At 43.1% G+C, this 19,668-nt stretch overlaps 1 protein-coding gene and 1 non-coding gene across 3 annotated transcripts in view; both read left to right on the top strand.

Annotated features, from left to right (window-relative positions):
* Positions 1-19,668, top strand: part of MB21D2 (Mab-21 domain containing 2) — a 121,376-nt gene that overhangs the window by 64,298 nt on the left and 37,410 nt on the right. The window contains exon 1 of one of the 2 annotated variants that reach the window (XM_058730854.1): positions 13,287-13,494. The exons of the other annotated variant lie outside the window; for it this stretch is intronic. The gene's annotated coding sequence lies outside the window, so the exon portion shown is untranslated. Of the gene's footprint in view, positions 1-13,286; positions 13,495-19,668 lie in introns of those variants that run through there. 2 annotated transcript variants of the gene reach the window in all.
* Positions 7,482-7,686, top strand: LOC131513299 (small nucleolar RNA SNORA73 family). Its single transcript, XR_009262518.1, has one exon. It is a non-coding gene; the product is annotated as a small nucleolar RNA SNORA73 family (small nucleolar RNA).

The following is a 19,668-nucleotide window of genomic DNA, read 5'->3' as shown; positions in this document are numbered from 1 at the left end:
TACACATGGCAGGCAAGTTCCAGGATATGCTTGGAAGGGTGCCATCCGTGGCTGCTGGCAAGCCTGGGCTGGGGACTGTGTAGGCACCTCTCTCCCATAGTCTTCTTGACCAGTGGACAAGGGGAGTGATATTTACTTCTCTTTTACTGATGGGGGAACCAATGCTCAGGAAAGCAAAATAGCTGCTAAGTGGCAGAGCCGGGATGGGAATACAGGTGTTCTGTTTCAGTGTCCAGAGCACTTTCTTCCCTCACCAGCTCTGGTTTATATGTGCATGATGTACACACTTCCTCTGACAGATTTTAGTGTCACCCAAACAGAGATATGTTTATATTTCTGTGAATTTAACTAGTCCAATTTTCATGAGCAAATGTCCCTACCTCGATTGCTTTTGAACCGAGAAGGGTGCATCTCTGTAGTGCCAGCACGGTATGCGGTTGCAGAGCTGGCCCCTGAGCTGTGGTGACAGTCCTGGGTCATCATAGCAGGTGGAGGAGAAGCACGGGTTACTGAAGCTGGGTTCTTAGCACCTTGGCTCATGGGAAGCCTGATCAGCGTTCTGCTACAACATACTGGAGACAGGAAAGAGCTTGCTTTCAGACAGGAAGGAGCTTGCTTTCGGTGTTTGTCTTTTGTAGTTCCACCAAAAGGGCTGACTTAGTGGTGGGCAAGCCTCTGGCAAGCTCCAGAAGTGGCTGGTTGAGCCACTTTTTTGGCCAGGGTTGAATCATGTTACTCCCTTAGTAAAAGCATACATGTTTCCCCACCGTCTGTAAGGTAAGGTTCAAATTTCTTTTGGAATCCCAAACCTCTTCAACTTGGCTTGAGCCTCCCTTTGCACCTGGTCTCCTGGGAATCTCCCTCTCAGGCCACCACAGAGCCAGTCTTCCAGGCTCTGTGAATGGCCTTTGCCACTGCCTCCCTATCAGACACTAATTGGCTTTTGAATGTCACCTGTTCCATTAGGTCTGCTTCCCCTTCCCCCCAATAGTCAGCCTTTGGTTAGTCGGCTGTGACCACTTTCTGTCTCTGCTAGACTGCCCCAATCCTTGCTTCCCTCAGCTCACATACCAATCCTTATCTCACAGGACTGTGCAGACTGCTGGGTGTGTAGAAGATGCTTGACATTTGCTGAGTTAAAGGGCTCAGGTTTTGTTTCTGCATGGGATCAGTAAATCTCTGAGCACAGTGCATTCATCGGAGACTCTTTGGAAGACTGTTTCTTTATCTTCCTCCTTTCCACTGTGGGATCACATGAAACAGAAAGACTGCTGGGCTTGGAGTTCAAGAAACCAGGATGCTAGTCCTGATCTACTCTCCAGCCTGTGTGACCTGGGCCAGAGCAGCCTCAGTTTCCCTAGCAATGGAATGAGTGTGAGCCCACTGATCCTCTGTCGGAGTTGCACTAAACCAGGTGGGCACTAGCCTTGTGCATCTGGATGTGCTTTTTTCACCCCAGTGGCATGTGGCTTCCTTTCCTCCAGTCCCTTAAGACTGTTAATTGAGGACCGTCTGCCATAGAGTAGGGCCCTTTTGTCCATTTGACTAGAATGGCCCTAAATGCACCCAATGTTGGCGGCAGCTTCGAAAGCCTCTGAGTAATTGGATGGCATCCACTTCCCTGAGATCCCAGATATCCCACAATCTAAATGTGCTTTGAATCTCCTTTGGCATTTTGATGATTTTTCTCCTGTTACATAGGATGACCGGACAAGATTGATAAAACCAATATCATTTCTCCGTGCTTTCCTCCTCAGACCTGCCACTGTTGTGAAGGATTGTTTTTGAAAGGCCTGTGGATCACTCCAACAGTGGGTCCTCTTTTATTAGTATTTGACTTTATTTTATTAAAGATAACAGTGTCATTTGGAGTCAGTTCTTGAGGTTGAGGTGATTTAAGGGAAAACAGATCTTACCCATTTACTCTAATTCTGTGTCTGTAATGTCTACAATATTTATGGCATTAATTTCGTAGGCAATGTATTGTATACCAGAACAGCATGTTATATACATGAATGGTGGCGCCTTGACTGAAGTATGTGTCCCGTGGTAGCTTTGTCCTCAGGCACGTGACCAGATATGCACACAGATTAAATGGACGAGTGAGTGTTCAGAAATCTTGGTCTCTGGCAGGCGGCTGTGAGAGGCCAGGGTTGACATGCTGAACCGTGTTCACGACATCCCTCTTGTTCTCCATTCCTACCTCAGCTGCTCTCTGGTTCTGCTTTTTATTTCCTCCTCTGGATCATTACAAAAGGCTCCTGTGTGAATTTCTGGGTTTATGCTGTCTGTGCCCACCAGTCAAATCTCCCAATCCTGGTTACTGCCTAGTCACCCCCTTCCTCAAGGACCCTTACTCCATTGCCCAAGTCAGAAAAAACCCTTGGCTGACACTTCCCTGCCCCTGTGTCTGCATTATTCATGTCTACAGTATGGAGTCCCCCACCCTTCACAAACTCATCCTCCCTTCAAAACCTACTTGTGTGACTAAGAACTCCCAGGTTTCAGGGATGTCTTCTACCAAACCTTGCAGCTCTTAGTGTGGCCGAATGTATTGGTTATTTAGTGCCGTGTAAGAGATTACTGTACGATGTAAAACAATAAACATATATTGTCTCCCACAGTTTCTGAAGGTCAAGAATCCGTAAGTGGCTTAGGTGGGTGGTTGTGGTTCAGGATTTTTCCTGAGGTTGTAGTCTGGCTGTCAGTCAGAACTGCAGCCATCTGAAGTTTTGACTGGGGTGGAGGATCCACTTCTAGGCTCACTCATGGGGCTCTTGGCAAGAGACCCCAGACCTTCTCTACTCAGTCCTCTCCATAGGACTGCTCAATGACATGGCAGCTGGCTTTTCCAAAGTGAGTGATCAGAAAGACAAACAAAGATGGCAGCTGCAGTGCTTTTTGTAACCTAATCCTGGAAGTAAAACCCATCACTTCTGTTGGGCCCATTGACCAACCGTGGTACATTGTGGAAGATGACCGCTCGAAGATGTGACTAACAGAAAGTGAGGTCATTGGGGGCCACATTGGGTTTTGGTTACCGCCCCTGCCCTGTCTTTTTGCCTGTATATGTTGTTTTTCCAGCTAGTCCCAGGGATGATTAGAGATCAGAGACTGGTCTCATTCACTGCTGTTGCTCCCATACTTCATTCAAAGTGCTTTTCACAGAGCTGCTTAGTTCGTCTTCACAATAATCTGTTGGGCTTTTTAAAAACTAATTAATTAAAACAGATGCAGGAAACTAAGGTCCAGAGGTATTATTATCTAAGTCAATCAGCTACTATATGACAGAATTTGTGAATTCATTCCCAGGTCTTTTCTGATCTAAAACTTTGGTGTTTTTTGTTTTGTTTTGTTTTTCATTTTACACATGATTTGCCGATTATGACTTCTGTAAAATATTTGCTACAACCCGCATCCTGTCTATCAGCTTTGGCGATAATTTAGAGGAACAATTTGGGGGCAGCCAGCGGTACAGGGAAGTATTTGTATAAAGCAATTCCAAGATGGGAAAAGTTTCTAAGAGATTGTCCCAACCAATGGAAATTTCATCTTCTGGGCTTTCATCTGTTCAGCAATGGTTTAAGTGAAGCCCCTGATTTATCTGCCTGTTCTACCGAACAAGGGAGCTTCAGAGGCCCATACAAGTGTCACGTTTCAGCAGGTTTTTCTTGTGTGGTCATCCCAGGAAGTCTTGCCTGTTACCTTCTACCGCAAGACACACAAGACACTGCCTAGCACAAAACCTTGCTCATGTGTTTCAGACAAAATGAGAACAGACTCTTGGTCTTCTGGGTTTTGTGGGATTAAGTCATAATTTAAATTGGAATATCTCCTGATAAATCGTCCTAGATACCATGACTCCGTCCACAGGGAGCCTGGTGTGGTGGTGGGGGGGAGGAAAGGGAAGGAAAGAAAAGAAAAAAAGGGAAAAAAAGGAAAAGGAAAGTCCTTGCTGTACCTTCGAACACAGAGTTATGGTGGTGGAATTAAAGGAGCTTTGATTTTCTTTTTCATTTTGAACAAAACTCTGGCCCCCATAGTTGGCTTTCAAAATGTGGAATGAGTACAAGTGTTTCTAATTTCAGTCATTCTTCCTTTATTCTCTGCAAAAAGGGGAACACGACAGGTGGCTTTCTAAAACTTGAACACCTCGAGCTTTGTGTTCCCTCTCATCATCTTTTATGTCTGCAGGGGGCATTTAGACTTATTCTAGTAATGGTCCTTTGGGTTTTTGACTTACTGGCTGAAGATACTTTTTTTTTTTTTTTATTCTTGATTTAGGTATGTCCTCCACCCCTTAAGCCTGGAAAAGTTTTGAGTACTGGTTTTTCAAGCTCTTTTCTTATCTCTACATGGGTATTTTCTCATTTTTTATTTTTTTTTCCCCGTCACTGTCATAGGGTGGTTTAATATTACATGTCTCGCCACAGTGCATTTTCCCAAAATTGCGGAATTTCTTGGATCTCTTCAAAGAGTCCAAAAACACTGGGGAGAAGGAGAGGATGAGAAAGGGATTTGAAAAAGAATTGGGAATGAGATTTCTTAGACACTTTCATACTCTGAGGTGGTTATAAGTTGTTTTCTGCATAGATTGACATTCTCTCTCTCTTTTTTTAAATTTTTATTCATTTATTTTTAATTTTTTTTTAATGTTTATTTATTTTTGAGACAGAGAGAGACAGAGCTTGAGCGGGGGAGGGACAGAGAGAGAGAGGGAGGCACAGAATCCGAAGCAGGCTCCAGGCTCTGAGCTGTCAGCACAAGGCCCGACTCAGGGCTTGAACTCGTGAACCGTGAGATCATGACTTGAGCTGAAGTCTGCCACTTAACTGACTGAGCCACCCAGGTGCCCCAAATGTTTATTTATTTTTGAGAGAGAGAGAGAGAGCACGAGTGGGGTGGTGCAGAGAGAAGGGGGCATGACAGAGGATCTGAAGCAGGTTCGTGCTGACAGGAGAGCCTGACGTGGAGCTTGAACTCGTGAACCATGAGATCATGACCTGAGCCAAAGTTGGACGCTCAACCAACTGAGCCACCGAGGTGCCCCAGATTGATATTATGTTGAGCAGCTGTACTCTGAGTCAAATTCTTTTCTCTGGAGCTCTGAGGAAGTTCCCATTCTGATGACGGTAGTATTCTCTCTCACTATTTTGTTTCCATGTCCGCATATGTCTATATGCAAATAATACTTAAATATTCATGTGGAGACATACCTGCAAGCACAAAATATTTCCAGAATCGTCCATATTTATGTGCAGTTCCTTCCTCTCACCCCTGCCAATATAAATGGGCATTTAAAACTTCAGGGGAGCAATTATTAGTCCTTGAGAGAAGTTACCTGGTCAGGTGGCTTTGGTCAGTTTAGGTACATTTTACAGGGCCTACCCAGACATAATTCCTAGGAATGCCGCGGGTAAGACCCGACACCAGAAAGAAAACACAGTTTGGAGCAGGAAGAGGAGTGTCCTTTTTGAAAGGATTTCCTTAGCACCCAAGGGTTGCTTTGCCCCTGGAGGGAAAGTACACAAATCCAGAGAGGATATATGCAAAAAGAATTAAGCGACCTGGCATGCTGACCTCATTACCCTCTGATACGTATACCCTCACTTACAACAAACATGGTGACAATCATAGTTATTAGTATGTAAAGCCATTAGCTATTTGCCCAGTACTGCATGGGTTCTGTCTTTGACTTCACAACATCCCTGCCCCCAAGTCCACTCCTTTACCACCATGAAGAAGTAAGTCCTGTTCATTTTGTAAAGAGAGAGGGTAGTAGTAGCTCAGTGACTAAATGGTGTAACTAGCTCAAACTGGGAAAGCAGAATTTCAAACCCAACGCTTTTTTTATCGCCCAAGAACCCAAGCCTTTTTGACTTCTAATTTAGTACACTTCCCTGCCTCTGTCCCTAACTTAACTGCGCGTTCACTAGCTTGACTTCATAAAAGGGGAATCATATATTTTTGGTTCTATTATTGCTTCTTTCTTTCATTCCTGCTCCCATATTTCATGAGGTCAAGACCGTAGATGCTTTTGTGTTTCTAGTTTCCATTCCATTCTCAGAATATGACAGACATTGACAGACACTGGAAATCATGGTAGTTGAAAATATGCCCACAGAATCTTTGACATTCCCTTCAGAAGATGGAGCCTATTCTCCTTGGATGTGGGCTGGCCTTAGTGACCCATTTCTAACAAGTAGAAAAAAGTAAAGATGACAATGTGTGTCTTTAGAGACTAGATATAAAAGGCACCATGGCTTCCTCCTTGCTCTCTCTACTGGATCACTCGCACCAAGGGAAGTTAGCTGCCCTGTTATGAGGACATTTAGGATGTCCTATGGAGAGGCCCATGTGGTGAGAAACTGAGGCCTCTGGTCAAGAATTTGGAAATGGATTATTTAACCCCAGTCAAGCCTTCAGTTAATTACTTAACAGCTGCCTCACCAAAGACCCTGCATTAGAAATACCCAGCCCCACCATGCCTGAACTCCCACCTTACAGAAACTGAAAGATAAGAAATGCTTGTTTTAAGTTCTGGGTGTTGTGTTATGTAATAACACACAAAGTAATATAGAAATAAAAGGATACGAACCCCAAAGAGCTCCGGGCCTATGCTTCACGTCGTTGATGTTACTGACTCAATGATACAAACTGTGATTTATAGACACCAGCTATTTCTCTGTTGTTTTCTTTCAACTCTGAGAAAATCTACAGCAGTTTTGAGTGTTTTCCGAATGATATAATACCGGGGGATCATTTAAAAACCCACGATCGAAGGCCCCACATGGGCCCATGAAATGGAACAGTCTAAGGACGGGGTTTTGGAATTTCCATTTCCAAAAACCCCTTTGAGATGATTCAGATGCAGACAGCCTGAGCTTGTCCAAGGAGTACTGTTTGGGAACCACTGAACTAGAACACTTTCCCCTTATTTCAGTTCTGATCGTGAAGATTTAATTTGGTTTAGTTCTCTTGTAGGGCCTCATCTTAACGTCTTCCATGATAGGGGAGCATGCCTTGGAAAGAAAAACTGTTGTCAGATCTGCAGCTCGATGCCCACTGCAAGCCCCATTTTGTGTTTGGCATGGAGCCCACGTCAGACCAGGACTCAGAGACTGTCTGTTCAGGCATCACGTGGGACCAAGAACAGAGAAGAGAGGTTCCAATGCAAATGTTGAGTCTACTGCCTGGTATTAGTCTCAAAATTAGGCATGTTTCTGTTTAAGTGTCTCCCCATGTATACAGATCTCAGGAGGCTCCTTTGGGAAAGGAAGGAGCACAGAGGAGAATTGATAGCTGTGGAGAGCACTCTGGGGGACACTTGTTGGCCTTCTAAAATGAAGGAAGAAGTCCCAGTCCCACACTCCGCTCAGTAGGTGCTGACAGAGTTCTGGCACAAGCAGAGCGTATTTTAAAAACGTGTTGTTAGTTCTTTGGTGAAATATTCTAATCCTAACATAAAATCACTTCTTCATCCAACGTGGATACTCCTGGGAGGTCACTGTCCCTGGGCACTGTCCAGGTGCCACAGAGGAGCCTGGGGCTCTATCCTGTGATGTACAGTGCTTTTCCACAATGGTGGTGATAGAGCTGGACCTTGAGTCTGCACCTGTATATTCTTACAGCTTCTTGGTGATCCGTGTACGATGACCGAGGAGGTAAATCACATAGACAACATCTAGCATATGGAAAGGTAAATTTTTAGTAAGCTCCTAAATAGGACTCTGATCCTCAAAAAAAGAACAAACAAAAGAAACAAATAAAATTAGTTCTTCAGACATCGTGACTAAATACTGGGTATAACTTCTGTGATGTATACCATCTGGATGTCTCTGCCAAGTGTCAATGTTTGTTGTATGATCTGCATTTTTTTTGTTTTGTTTGTTTTTTTATTTGTTTTTGAGAGAGAGCGTGAGTCGAGGAGGGGCAGAGAGAAAGAGAGAGAGAGAGAGTGAGAGGAAGACATAGAATTTGAAACAGGCTGTAGGCTCTGAGCTGTCTGCACAGAGCCCAACGCAGGGCTCAAACTCGGGAATGGCAAGATCATGACCTCAGCTGATGTCGGACATTCAACCGACTGAGCCACCCAGGCTCCCCTGATCTGCATTTTTAAAAAAATTTTTAATGTTTTATTTTATTTTTGAGAGAGAAGGAGACAGTGTCCAAGTGGGGGAGAGGCAGAGAGAGGGGGAGACATAGAATCTGAAGCAGGCTCCAGGCTCTGAGCTGTCAGCACAGAGCCCTGATACAGGGCCCGAACTTGTGAACCACGAGACATGACCTGAGCCAAAGTTGAATGCTCAGCCACCCAGACACCCCTGTGATCTGCATTTTTTTAAAGAGAAAAAGTCTGGGGGTTGGGGGTGGGTGTTGAGTGTTCCTATTTCCCCCATGAGCTTTGATCTAAAGTCTCTTCTGGTACCACGCAAGTATGTGACCTTGGAAAAGTCACTTTCCTGCTTTAGAACTCAAGTCTTCCCATTAGACAAAGGAGAGATGTAGACACATCTGTGATCCAAGTTGTTATCTAAAGCAGTGAATCAATCAGCACTGTATTAGTTGACTAGGGGTGCTCTAATGAAATATCACAGACTGGGTGGCTTCAACAACAGATTTATTTCCTCACAGTATTGGAGGCTGGGAATCCGAGATCAAGGTGTCAGCAGGTTTAGTTTCTCCTGAGACCTCTCTCCCTGCCTTGCAGATGCCTTTCTTCTCACTGTATCCTCACATGGCCTTTCCTCTCTGTACATGAGTTCCTAATGTCTCTTTGTCCAATTTCTTCCTCTTTTTTTTTTTTTTAACTGTTTATTTATTTATTTTTGAGAGAGAGAGCACACGGGAGGCACTGTTAGTTCAGAGCCCGATATGGGTAGGGCTTGAACTCACCAACCTTGAGATCATGACCTGAGCAGAAACTAAGAGTTGGACACCCAAGTGACTGAGCCACCCAGGTGCCCCACCCATTTCCTCTTCTTATAAGGACACAAGACAAATTGGATTAGGACCTACCCCAATGGTGTCATTTTAACTTAATCATTTCTTTAAAGTCCCCATCTTTAAATATAGTCCCATTCGGAGATACTGGGGGTTAGAGCTTCAAAACAGCGAATTGGGGGGAATACAATTCAGCCCATAACAAGCATCCAGATTACCTTCACAATTATTAGAGATCCATTGTGAAGCACTGGCTGGGGGTAGATGTGGGGCAGTGTTGGGTATCTATAGCAGAGGTAGAACAGATAAAATCAGCCCCCTTGAGGCATCTGGTCGTTTCCCCACTTTTCCAGAGAAAAGTTCTGAGATTATCTCTGGAGTTCAGTAGAGTCAAAGTTAAAGTCACAGAATGCTAGCAATAAAGGAGACCTTCAAATAATGCCCCTATTTAATATTAAAAGAAGTGGAGGGCTAGAGAGGTGTTGCACTACGTTTATAATTAGGTCTCGATTTACAACTCAATTACATCTGCTCAAAGACAAATCAGAGTATATAACCATAGTTTCTGACCTCAGTGTTGCCTCACTCCAACACCTCTGAGACACCCCAACTTAGGAGTGGTATGACATTTTTCCAAGCTCCAAGGAGGAGAGGATATGATGGTACTTCACCGGGATGTGCTAAGAACATTCCCAAAATAGTGACGTTCTGTAATCAAAAGCTTTTTGTCGAGGGAGAGGGCTTTTTCAACACTTTCTTCTTGCTCTCCCAAAGGAGGGCAGTTTTCTCACTATGAGTTATAGGATCAAGGGTAGTATATCTATAAATTGGCAGAGTTTTTCTTTATAGTTAAACAGGTGAAAAATAGCCAGAAACAATAATAAAAGTGATCCATTTAACTCTTTAGTTTAATTCCAGAGTTAGGACTAGAAACAATTTTTGGTGTCTAAAACTTTTAGAAACCAACAGACTGTTGAAATGTACTAAGAAATTACATCCAATTGCTATCATTTCTTTTCTGGAGTCCATAAGTGGCTTGAGATTCAGAGATGTGACCTGGCACTTTCTCTGGGTTAAGTGGAATAAAATTTGCAAATATTGGTTGTATACTTTTAAGAAATTTTTTAGGGGTGCCTGGGTGGCTCAGTCAGTTGAGCGTCTGACTTCTGCTCAGATCTCAATCTCACAGCTTGTGAGCTCGAGCCCTGCGTTGGGCTCTGTGCTGACAGCTCAGAGCCTGGAGCCTGCTTCGGATTCTGTGTCTGCATCTCTCTCTCTGCCCCTTCCCACTCATCTTTTTCTCTCTCTCACAAAAATAAACGTTAAAAAAAATTTTTTTAAAAAGAAATTTTTTGAAGATCATGGGTATATCAAATAAGAATAATCCTGTCAGGTATCTCTACCTGTGATAGAAAACAATGGTTTACATAATTCAACAGACATCTCAATTTGTCCTGGGAAAGAAATTCTGGGAGCATCATATTGGTGGTCCCCATTTGTCTTACTCCCATGATAAAATATCTAGCATGTACCCTCGTTAGCCTACTGAGAGAAAGGCTGCCAGCTTTTCCCAGAATCTGAAACAGGGACATCTGTGTTTAAGGACTGGCTACTTCTTATTTATAAAGTGAATTATCTGAGTGTAAAAATAGATATTTTTTAATATTGTGCCAGAATGATCTGACCCTTTTATTGTATGTCTGCTGTTCATGAGACAGAATATTTGCACCACAGACCCACTGCCTATTTTCAGAGAGTTCCAAAATGATTTATTCATTCAACAAATATTTTAGTGAGGCATCCTGTGCTAGCCCCTAGCGACCGAGCAGTGAACAACAACAACAAAGACATGCCCTGTTATTGTAGTGAGAAAGATAGGCCTTCATAAAATAATTTCACATTTGAAAGGAAAACTGCAAGTTGGGCTACAGTTTCCAAAAGAAATGAACGTGATTCTGGGAGATTCAGAAGCAGATAAGCAAGGAGCCTGCCCCAGGCTGGAAGGCGTCCCTGGGAACCTCATTCTGGGCTGAGAAATGGTGGGGGAGGGGGAGGCTGAGCCAGAAGGCCTGAGCTGTGGTGACAGGAGACCAGAGTCACACAGAGGGAAGGGCATGTACCTGAAGGAGGCATAATGGAAAACAACAGGTTGGCAAGGAAAGATTTTGGGTTTTTGTGTGTCCTCTTTCCTTTTCTGGTGTGACTTTGGGAAAAATCACCTCACTTCTTTAGGCCTCATGCCTTTATTTGCATGAATGAGAGAATCTGAGGTTACCCCAGAGTCCCTGAACTAGATTCTTTCATTCACACAGATTGCCCAAGCACCTACTGTGTACCGGGTAATCTGATTGGTCCTGCGATTCAAAGGTGAATTAACTGGGATCATTGAACTCAAGCAGCTGGATCCAGCAGCAGAGACCAACAGAGGAGACAGCCGATTGTGGTGTTGTGTTGTGGGTGTCACGGGAAGACGGATGACCGTGGGATTAGCCCCGGTGGGAGGAGGATGGCAGTCTGGAAGACTTCACAGAGAAAAAGACCTTTCAGCAGAAAATGGGGAAGTCAGCCTGGGCAGTCAGCAAGGTAGGAAATGATTCTTGGAGACTGGACATCTTCACTGGGACAATAATGTGTAACAGTACTCTAAAGTGCTGATGATGCAGGCATGCCCTTTTGAGATTCTATGTGCACCCCAGCTTCCAGGGATGGTTATGGAAATGCTTGCCTCTAATCTCCTTACTGCATGAGGCTGGGGAAGAGTGCAAATTTTTCCTGTGCTCTGGCTTGGTTTCCCATCTGTCAGAAAATGCCCTTTACACAGCAGGGTTCGAGCGACTTAATTATTGTTTGTGGGATATTTGGAAGTTCAGGTCAAGGATGAATTTCTGTTGCAAAACTGAAGGCACGCAAGTAAGATGTTTAAAAATGAAGTGCAGGGTTTTCTTTGTTTTCATTTTGGTTTTGGGGGGGGTTTTGTTTCATTTTGTTTTTGTAGGGAAGGATCTTAATGGCTTTATATGCTTCCCTAGTTGGGTCAGATTGTCAGAATATTCTGTTATCCACCAGAGAAAGACAAGATGACTTTTTTAGAGATGCTCTAAAATTATTTTCTGTTTATTCTCTTAAATATTTGGCTTGAACAGAGTCTCCTTGCCAGGATACAGTTAGCATTCCTGCGGTGTTTTAAAAGCTGGCCAAGAGACTGGCATGAGAGGAGAAAACCCTTGCAACTTGAAGTGTTGCTGGATATTGAGTTGTGGTTGCTTAGTCTAAATGTGATGAGAAACAGAAAAAAAAACAAAACTGACAGTATTGATTTTAAAATTTGTTCCCTTCCGGGGCACCTGAGTGGCTCATTCGGTTAAGCATCCAACTCTTGATTTCAACTCAGGTTATGATCTCACGGTTCATGGGTTCCAGCCCCGTGTTAGGCTCTGTGCTGACAGCATATAACCTGGTTGGGATCTTCCCCCCTCTCTCTCTGCCCACTCCCCCGCCCCCTTAAATAAATAAACTTTAAAAATAAAATAAAATAAAATCCTACCTTCCAAAAGGACTGGAAGTTCTCAAAAAAAGACCTGAGTGTAACATGATGACCATTACAATACAGGACAAAGCCAAACGTCACAAGAAGTTCCGTTTTGGTTTTTTTTTTTCTGTTTGTTTAATTTTTTTGATCAAGGTATGTAACTATTGTTAATATTGTTATTGTTTTGGGGCATGAATTTTAGGTGAAAGATTCCTGGCAGTCTAAGCAAAAAAGGGAAAAATGGTTGCTTAGCAACTTGCATTGACTGATAAAAAAGGAAACAGGTCAGCCTGTCAGGAGATACAGTCTTTAGTATATTTATTATGCTGATTTTCATACTGTAAATATTGAAGAATAGTATTTTCCATAGCTTCCATAAGCTTCCCAGCCAATGGCAAACTCTCCTTGATGAGACAGCTTTTTTACATTGACCTTCAGTAAAATCTTATACTGGGTTGAAGGCATTGTGTTTTTTTTTTGTTTTTTTTTTTTTTTTTATTTGGGGACATAGCTAAGGCAGTCCAGGTTTGTAGTTTTCTATTATGATTCAATGCAAGGAAAAATACCAGTAAGTGGATGGGTATTACTGTGTTTCAATGTTTTAAAACCTGTGTGTTCCTGAGAACCGCCTGGGGCCCTTGTTAAAATATAGATCCAATGCCTGCTCCAGATTTGCTGAATCAAAGTCTGTAGCAAGGGGCCTGGGTGTATATTTAACAAATATACCAGGTGATTTCTTAACGCTCAAGCAAGTTTAGGGAGCACTGCCATCAATGGTTTTCCTTGATGGTTTTTTCCTCTCAGTTGGGCTTTGTAACAGTCATTTTGAGCATAAATTGTGATAGGAGCCTGAGGCAAGTGAGGTGATGAAGCCAGTTTAATTAGCTGGTCTGGAACCATAATGTCATTTCCCTTTCTCAAGCCGTGGTGCTTCGGGATGCTGTCCATGAGTTCCCTCTGGGCGCCTTCTCATCTGTTACACCATCCATCCTTCTAACGTGTCCACGTGGCGGGCAGAGCAAGTATAACACTGTATTTCGTCCTTTTTAAGATGCATGTTTCCCCACAGTTCTACATCTCTAAAATTAGTCTGCATTTTAGAATCGACCGGGTATGAATTTGGTGACGCTTTGTCTTAGTGATATATAAAATCGTAGTGTCAACTTTATACTCAAAGGTGTCAGAGATCAGATAATCTGTAGCTGTTCCTTTTACAGATGAGGCATCAGAGACACCGAGAGGGTGAGGTGACCGAGGAAATCCACTGCCAGTTGGGGGAGCCCAGTGTCAGACCCCACTCTCTATCCTTGCAGTAATTATGTATGCCTGAGTAACCAATTATCCCCAAACTTAGTGGCTTAAAGCAGCATCGGACATGGATGATCTCACACAGCTCCTTGGGGCCAGGCATGTAGGATTGGCTTGGCTGGGGTCTTCTGGCTTAGGGCCTCTCATGAAAGTGCAGATTTGACATTGGTTGTACAGTCATCTGCAACCTTGACTGGGGCTGGAGGTTCCACTTACAGGCTGGCTCACTCACTTTGTTGGCCAGTTGGTGCTGACATGGGGGGTGGGGGGGAAGCCTCAGTTCATTTCCACGTGGGCCTCTCCACAAGTTCTTCCAGGTGCCCACACCATGGTGACTAGCTTCCCCCAGAGTAAGTGATCCAAAGGACCAAGGCAGGAAAATGTTAAATGCCTTTTATGACCTCACTTCCAAAGTTGCGTAATGTCACTCTTACACATGCAGTTTGCCACACAGACCTGACTCTGTTCAAAGGGAGTACACAAGGGCACGGATATCAGGAAGGGAGGCTCCGTGGGGGCTGGCTGTTTCCTTCACACCACACTGCTTTTCCAATATCACTCTGTCCTGCCTGATCAGCTTGGCCCTCTTGTATTCTTAGGTCAGGTTCTCAAATTGAATGGATGAAAACTCTTTGGGATTTATGCCCCATTCTGGCACCTGTAAAATTTTAGTGTGCCTACAAATTTTCTGGGTCTCCTGTTAAAACACAAACCCTGATCCAGTAGGTCTTAACGCAGCCTGAGATCCTGCATTCTGACTGGCTCCCGTATAATCCCCTTGCTTCTGGCCCTCCTCCTCTCATTTTGGCAGAGAGACAGATGGTTTGGGGAGAAGGAACTAGGGAAACCAGCCTGTTTCACCATGCTGGTTGAGGAAAGGAGAGGTATGAAGCCGATAAGAACCCCTGAATTATTAGGTAGGCAGCTCACTGCAGCTGTGAGCTTCTTCACAGTGAAGGTCAGGTTTCAGACAGCAACAGCTGGGTGCTCAAAATGGCGAGGTAATTAGCTCGAGGGGGGTTGGGGGGTGTGGGATGGAACACAAACAGTGCTTAAAATGAAACGTGTCAATGCATTATTCAGAGCTCAGATGCCCATTGGTAGATTGTTCATCCTCCTTTTTTGCCTCTCCCCTCTCCCCTCTCCTCTCTCCCTTCTCCCTCTTACATACACACACATCAGCTAGCACTCAGGAAAACTCTAGACTCACAATTTATTTCCCCGAACAAGATGAAAATCAGAGGTGAAGTCCCCTAAGTGCTCCTACTTTAAGCTACTTTGCTGTGATCTAGAATGCTGGCCCTCTGCCTTTCTTCTTGCCCACGGCAAACTTTCTGCCTTGTGTCTTTCTACACATCACTTAAGAGGAGCATATTAGACTGTAAGCTCAGCAAGAGAGGGGCTGTGTCATTTTTGTTCATCTCTCTATGTAATATCACACACACATGCATATATTATAAATGAATAGAGGAGTGAATAAACCATCCTAACAGGTAAGAGTGACCTTGAGCCTTGTGATGGAACACAGGGGCCTCCATTTTCACATTCTAGTGGTTGCCGGGGACCTTGGGAAGGGGTTCAAGTTTATCACCTACCACTTCCTTATCCGCCATGCCAGTCTGTAACTGTAGAAGCTGAAAACTGCTGTTTACTCAGCACTTACTGTATGCGAAGCACGTACACCATTAAGCTTCCAACAACCTGAGAGGAAGGTAATCATTGCTCCCAGTTTGCAGAAGAGGAAGCCAAGCCTGTGAGATATGCTTATATAGCTAGTCAGTAGTAGTTTTGCAGTCTGTCTCAACCTGGTTTCAGCCTAAAGCTGCTACTTGGTGCCCACCATTGCAGAATAAGATGTCTAGGGAAGGCAACAGAATGATAGACTACTGAAGCTGGAAGGGCTCTCAACACTGAGTTCACATACATACTTGGCATCTGTCCTTGGTGCTGTGGGGGAGCACTGAGATGCATTTCATGAGAAGAAGAGTCCACACATTAATGGGACATAGATAGAAATCTCAGCCATTATCTAGAGCTATCTGTTAAAAACCAACCAGTCCACACATGGCTGGTGGGAATGCAACATGGTACAGCCACTTTGGAAAACAGTGTGACACTTTATAAGAAAGATAAACACATACACTTAACAAATAGCACAGCTGTCACGCTCCTGAGTATTTATGTGAGAGAAAAGGAAAGTATGTCCACACAAAGGCCTGGACACAGATGTTTGCAAGTTTTATTCATGTTAGCAAAAAACTAGAAACAACCCAACTGTGTGTCAGCTGTTGAGTGGATAAACAAAATGTCCTGTCCATGAAAGGGATGCCATGAGAGGAGCAAGCTATTGATTTGATGAATTCAACGACATGGATGAATGTTAAAAAAGTGTCAGACTAAGTGAAAGACAACCATGGAAGGCTACATTCTTTGTCATGTATGTGCCAGACAGGAAATGACAAAACTATAGGGACAGAAATCAGGTCAGAAATGCCCCGGGTTTAGGAATGGGCTTGACTACAAAGGGGCATGAGGAAATTCTGGGGGGTGGTGGAAATCTTCTGTGTCTTAATTGTGGCTATAGTTATAAAACTGTAGACCTTTGTCTAACTCATCAAACTGTATCTTTCAGAGGGATGAATTTTATTGTCTATAAGTTATACCTCAGGAAACATGACTTTAAGAAATATATCGGCCAGCCCAAACCCACCATTTTCCAGATGGGGAAACTTGTCCCAGATGAGGAAACGACTTGCTCCAGCAGATGTGAATTGAGAATACAGGTTTCTCGGCCCCCAGTCCTGAGGCAGAAGTGAGCTGGAACTTTGGCCTCCTGTCTTAGACCACAGCACATTGTAGCTAGGCCAGGAGTGTTCATCCCCAGCTCTCAGTGTGGCATCAGGGGTGACTTTTCAAAACTCGACCTCTACTGCACTGCTCTTCAGGCTGTCGACCTGCAGTTTGGAAAGAGTAATTAGAAAAAAAGAGTAAATTTGTATGTAGCCAGCATCCGAGAGTGTAAAACTCCAGGAATAAGCCTCTATATACATATTCCATTCCACTTTTTTTTTTGGGAAAGAGGGAGAACAGACAAAACAGGAAGTTGATTTATCTGGAATCATGCCTTATAGGACATTGCTGCCCAGTCACTCCAGGAAGAACAAAATATCCTAGAGATTCACACCAACATCTTGTTGCAGAAAGCAGGTGGGATTTGGAGTAAAGCCAGACCTGATTTTAGTTCCTAAATCTTTTCCTTTCTAACTTCATGTCCTTGAGTAGCCACTTAACTTCTCTGTCTGTAAGATAATGACCATAATTCCTACCTCACAGGGTTTTTATGAGGTTTAAATCAGAGAATGGTAAATACAGTATCTAGTCTGGCTGTGATAGACTTGTCTAGGGCATTCATCACTGGGCCATGTGCTTTACATACATTATCCTAAACCTTAACCGTCCTTATCCCTCTTGTGGAGATGATCAGCCTACGGTAAATAATCTGCCTGCAAATGATCTACCACCTGGCCAGAACCACTGGGCTGTGTGTAGATCTCAGTAAATGATGGTGGATCTTAATTGAGCCCTGTTTATAAAATAATTGGGTAGGGAGATTGGGAAGAAATGAAATTCTGCTTCTTAGTTTGAGAGAAAGCATAATTATTAATTATTATTTGCTTTTTTAATTAAAAATTTTTTTTAACCATTTTTTTTTTGAGAGTACTGTTTTTGTTTATTGCCTGTCTTCCCTCAATTACAGTGAAAGTTCCTTTTTTTTTTTTTTAGTTCTTTTTTTTTAATTAATTAATTAATTAATTTATTTTTTAATATATGAAATTTACTGTCAAATTGGTTTCCATACAACACCCAGTGCTCATCCCAAAAGGTGCCCTCCTCAATACCCATCACCCACCCTGCCCTCCCTCCCACCCCCCATCAACCCTCAGTTTGTTCTCAGTTTTTAACAGTCTCTTATGCTTTGTCTCTCTCCCACTCTAACCTCTTTTTTTTTTTTTCCCCTTCCCCTCCCCCATGGGTTTCTGTTACGTTTCTCAGGATCCACATAAGAGTGAAACCATATGGTATCTGTCTTTCTCTGTATGGCTTATTTCACTTAGCATCACACTCTCCAGTTCCATCCACGTTGCTACAAAAGGCCATATTTCATTTTTTCTCATTGCCACGTAGTATTCCATTGTGTATATAAACCACAATTTCTTTATCCATTCATCAGTTGATGGACATTTAGGCTCTTTCCATAATTTGGCTATTGTTGAGAGTACTGCTATAAACATTGGGGTACAAGTGCCCCTATGCATCAGTACTCCTGTATCCCTTGGATAAATTCCTAGCAGTGCTATTGCTGGGTCATAGGGTAGGTCTATTTTTAATTTTCTGAGGAACCTCCACACTGCTTTCCAGAGCGGCTGCACCAATTTGCATTCCCACCAACAGTGCAAGAGGGTTCCCGTCTTTCCACATCCTCTCCAGCATCTATAGTCTCCTGATTTCTTCATTTTGGCCACTCTGACTGGCGTGAGGTGGTATCTGAGTGTGGTTTTGATTTGTATTTCCCTGATAAGGAGCGACGTTGAACATCTTTTCATGTGCCTGTTGGCCATCCGGGTGTCTTCTTTAGAGAAGTGTCTATTCATGTTTTCTGCCCATTTCTTCACTGCGTTATTTGTTTTTCGGGTGTGGAGTTTGATGAGCTCTTTATAGATTTTGGATACTAGCCCTTTGTCCGATGTGTCATTTGCAAATATCTTTTCCCATTCCGTTGGTTGCCTTTTAGTTTTGTTGGTTGTTTCCTTTGCTGTGCAGAAGCTTTTTATCTTCATAAGGTCCCAGTAATTCACTTTTGCTTTTAATTCCCTTGCCTTTGGGGATGTGCCGAGTAAGAGATTGCTACGGCTGAGGTCAGAGAGGTCTTTTCCTGCTTTCTCCTCTAAGGTTTTGATGGTTTCCTGTCTCACATTCAGGTCCTTTATCCATTTTGAGTTTATTTTTGTGAATGGTGTGAGAAAGTGGTCTAGTTTCAACCTTCTGCATGTTGCTGTCCAGTTCTCCCAGCACCATTTGTTAAAGAGACTGTCTTTTTTCCATTGGATGTTCTTTCCTGCTTTGTCAAAAATGAGTTGGCCATACGTTTGTGGGTCTAGTTCTGGGGTTTCTATTCGATTCCATTGGTCTATGTGTCTGTTTTTATGCCAATACCATGCTGTCTTGATGATGACAGCTTTGTAGTAGAGGCTAAAGTCTGGGATTGTGATGCCTCCTGCTTTGGTCTTCTTCTTCAAAATTACTTTGGCTATTCGGGGCCTTTTGTGGTTCCATATGAATTTTAGGATTGCTTGTTCTAGTTTCGAGAAGAATGCTGGTGCAATTTTGATTGGGATTGCATTGAATGTGTAGATAGCTTTGGGTAGTATTGACATTTTGACAATATTTATTCTTCCAATCCATGAGCAGGGAATGTCTTTCCATTTCTTTATATCTTCTTCAATTACCTGCATAAGCTTTCTATAGTTTTCAGCATACAGATCTTTTACATCTTTGGTTAGATTTATCCCTAGGTATTTTATGCTTCTTGGTGCAATTGTGAATGGGATCAGTTTCTTTATTTGTCTTTCTGTTGCTTCATTGTTAGTGTATAAGAATGCAACTGATTTCTGTACATTGATTTTGTATCCTGCAACTTTGCTGAATTCATGTATCAGTTCTAGCAGACTTTTGGTGGAGTCTATCGGATTTTCCATGTATAATATCATGTCATCTGCAAAAAGCGAAAGCTTGACTTCATCTTTGCCAATTTGGATGCCTTTGATTTCCTTTTGTTGTCTGATTGCTGATGCTAGAACTTCCAGCACTATATTAAACAACAGCGGTGA

This window comes from Neofelis nebulosa, chromosome 5 (genome assembly GCF_028018385.1).
Source record: "Neofelis nebulosa isolate mNeoNeb1 chromosome 5, mNeoNeb1.pri, whole genome shotgun sequence".
Taxonomy (NCBI): Eukaryota; Metazoa; Chordata; class Mammalia; order Carnivora; family Felidae; genus Neofelis; species Neofelis nebulosa.
This window is presented reverse-complemented; position numbering and strand designations above follow the sequence as displayed.